The 2,500-nt window shown below is 46.2% G+C and overlaps 3 non-coding genes and 10 pseudogenes across 3 annotated transcripts; all 13 read right to left on the bottom strand.

Annotated features, from left to right (window-relative positions):
- Nucleotides 1–30: 30 nt before the first annotated feature.
- On the bottom strand, nt 31–149 carry LOC142147640 (5S ribosomal RNA). The gene has a single exon (XR_012690760.1). It is a non-coding gene; the product is annotated as a 5S ribosomal RNA (ribosomal RNA).
- Nucleotides 150–229: 80 nt separating this feature from the next.
- On the bottom strand, nt 230–348 carry LOC142146792 (5S ribosomal RNA). The gene has a single exon (XR_012690009.1). It is a non-coding gene; the product is annotated as a 5S ribosomal RNA (ribosomal RNA).
- Nucleotides 349–428: 80 nt separating this feature from the next.
- On the bottom strand, nt 429–547 carry LOC142146446 (5S ribosomal RNA; annotated as a pseudogene).
- Nucleotides 548–628: 81 nt separating this feature from the next.
- On the bottom strand, nt 629–747 carry LOC142147326 (5S ribosomal RNA). Its single transcript, XR_012690478.1, has one exon. It is a non-coding gene; the product is annotated as a 5S ribosomal RNA (ribosomal RNA).
- An 84-nt stretch (nt 748–831) lies between these two features.
- LOC142145808 (5S ribosomal RNA) lies at nt 832–950 on the bottom strand (annotated as a pseudogene).
- Nucleotides 951–1,030: 80 nt separating this feature from the next.
- On the bottom strand, nt 1,031–1,148 carry LOC142145970 (5S ribosomal RNA; annotated as a pseudogene).
- An 80-nt stretch (nt 1,149–1,228) lies between these two features.
- LOC142146006 (5S ribosomal RNA) lies at nt 1,229–1,347 on the bottom strand (annotated as a pseudogene).
- Nucleotides 1,348–1,421: 74 nt separating this feature from the next.
- Nucleotides 1,422–1,540, bottom strand: LOC142146516 (5S ribosomal RNA; annotated as a pseudogene).
- A 74-nt stretch (nt 1,541–1,614) lies between these two features.
- Nucleotides 1,615–1,733, bottom strand: LOC142147778 (5S ribosomal RNA; annotated as a pseudogene).
- Nucleotides 1,734–1,814: 81 nt separating this feature from the next.
- On the bottom strand, nt 1,815–1,933 carry LOC142147707 (5S ribosomal RNA; annotated as a pseudogene).
- An 80-nt stretch (nt 1,934–2,013) lies between these two features.
- Nucleotides 2,014–2,132, bottom strand: LOC142145988 (5S ribosomal RNA; annotated as a pseudogene).
- Nucleotides 2,133–2,214: 82 nt separating this feature from the next.
- Nucleotides 2,215–2,333, bottom strand: LOC142145362 (5S ribosomal RNA; annotated as a pseudogene).
- Nucleotides 2,334–2,414: 81 nt separating this feature from the next.
- Nucleotides 2,415–2,500, bottom strand: part of LOC142146134 (5S ribosomal RNA) — a 119-nt pseudogene continuing 33 nt past the window's right edge.

Genomic DNA, 2,500 nt, shown 5'->3' with positions numbered 1-2,500 from the left:
AGGAAGCCGGAACAAGAGAGAAAAAAAAAAAGCCTACAGCACCTGGTATTCTCAGGTGGTCTCCCATCCAAGTACTAACCAGGCACGGCCCTGCTTAGCTTCCAAGATCAGACGAGATTGGGCTTGTTCAGGGTGGTGTGGCTGTAGGTGTTGGATTCCTAATGAGCTACATCTCTTATACATCTAAAAACCAGCATTGAAGGAAGCAGGAACAAGAGAGAAAAAAAAAGGCCTACAGCACCTGGTATTTGCAGGTGGTCTCCCATCCAAGTACTAACCAGGCCCGGCCCTGCTTAGCTTCCAAGATCAGATGAGATTGGGCTTGTTCAGGGTGGTGTGGCTGTAGGTATTGTTTTCCTATTGACCTACATCTCTTATACATCTCAAAACCAGCATTGAAGGAAGCCGGAACAAGACAGAAAAAAAAAGGCCTACAGTACCTGGTATTCCCTGGTGGTCTCGCATCCAAGTACTAACTAGGCCTGGCCCTGCTTAGCTTCGAAGATCAGATGAGATTGGGCTTGTTCAGGGTGGTGTGGCTGTAGGAATTGGTTTCTTATTGACCTATATCTCTTATACATCTCAAAACCAGCATTGAAGGAAGCCGGAACAAGAGAGAAAAAAAAAAAGCCTACAGCACCTGGTATTCTCAGGTGGTCTCCCATCCAAGTACTAACCAGGCCCGGCCCTGCTTAGTTTCCAAGATCAGACGAGATTGGGCTTGTTCAGGGTGGTGTGGCTGTACGTATTGGTATTCTAATGAACTACATCTCTTATACATCTCAAAACCAGCATTGAAGGAAGCCTGAACAAGAGAGGAAAAAAAAAAAAGGCCAACAGCACCTTGTATTCCAAGGTGGTCTCCCATCCAAGTACTAACCAGGCCCGGCTCTGCTTAGCTTCCAAGATCAGACGAGATTGTGCGTGTTCAGGGTGGTGTGGCTGTAGATATTGGTTACCTAACGAAATACATCTCTTATACATCTCAAAACCAGCATTGAAGGAAGCCGGAACAAGAGAGAATAAAAAAGGCCTACAGCACCTGGTGTTCCCAGGTGGTCTCCCATCCAAGTACTAACCAGGCCTGGCTCTGCTTAGCTTCCAAGATCAGATGAGATTGTGAGTGCTCAAGTGGTGTGGCTGTAGATATTGGTTTCCTAATGACCTACATCTCTTATACATCTCAAAACCAGCATTGAAGGAAGCCGGAACAAGAGAGAGAAAAAAAGGCCTACAGCACCTGGTGTTCCCAGGTGGTCTCCCATCCAAGTACTAACCAGGTCTGGCACTGCTTAGCTTCAAAGATTAGATGAGATTGGGCTTTTTCAGGGTGGTGTGGCTGTAGGTATTGATTTCCTAATGACCTACATCTCTTATACATCTAGAAACCAGCATTGAAGGAAGCCGGAAGAAGAAAAAAAGGCCTACAGCACCTGGTATTTGCAGGTGGTCTCCCATCCAAGTACTAACCAGGTCTGGCACTGCTTAGCTTCAAAGATTAGATGAGATTGGGCTTTTTCAGGGTGGTGTGGCTGTAGGTATTGTTTTCTTATTGACCTACATCTCTTATACATCTAGAAACCAGCATTGAAGGAAGCCGGAAGAAGAAAAAAAGGCCTACAGCACCTGGTATTCCCAGGTGGTCTCCCATCCAAGTACTAACCAGGCCCGGCTCTGCTTAGCTTCCAAGATCAGACGAGATTTGGCTTGTTCAGGGTGGTGTGGCTGTAGGTATTGGTTTTCTATTGACCTACATCTCTTATACATCTCAAAACCAGCATTGAAGGCGGCTGGAACAAGAGAGAAAAAAAAAAAGCCTACAGCACCTGGTATTCGCAGGTGGTCTCCCATCCAAGTACTAACCAGGCCTGGCCCTGCTTAGCTTCCAAGATCAGACGAGATTGGGCTTGTTCAGGGTGGTGTGGCTGTAGGTATTGTTTTCCAATTGACCTACATCTCTTATACATCTAAAAACAAGCATTGAAGGAAGCCGGAACAAGAGAGAAAAAAAAAAGCCTATAGCACCTGGAATTTCCAGGTGGTCTCCCATCCAAGTACTAACCAGGCCTGGCGCTGCTTAGCTTCCAAGATCAGACGAGATTGGGCTTGTTCAGGGTGGTGTGACTGTAGGTTTTGGTTTCATATTGACCTACATCTCTTATACATCTCAAAACCAGCATTGAAGGAAGCCGGAACAAGAGAGATAAAAAAAAAGGCCTACAGCAGCTGGTATTCCCAGGTGGTCTCCCATCCAAGTACTAACCAGGCCTGGCCCTGCTTAGCTTCCAAGATCAGACGAGATTAGGCTTGTTCAGGGTAGAGTGGCTGTAGGTATTGGTTTCCTATTGACCTACATCTCTTATACATCTCAAAACCAGCATTGAAGGAAGCCGGAACAAGAGAGAAAAAAAAAAGACCTACAGCACCTGGTATTCCCAGGTGGTCACCCATCAAAGTACTAACCAGGTATGGCCCTGCTTAGCTTCCAAGGTCAAACAAG

Source organism: Mixophyes fleayi, chromosome 3 (genome assembly GCF_038048845.1).
Source record: "Mixophyes fleayi isolate aMixFle1 chromosome 3, aMixFle1.hap1, whole genome shotgun sequence".
Taxonomy (NCBI): Eukaryota; Metazoa; Chordata; class Amphibia; order Anura; family Limnodynastidae; genus Mixophyes; species Mixophyes fleayi.
Note: the sequence above shows the minus strand (reverse complement) of the source record. Positions and strands in the feature narration are given on the sequence as shown.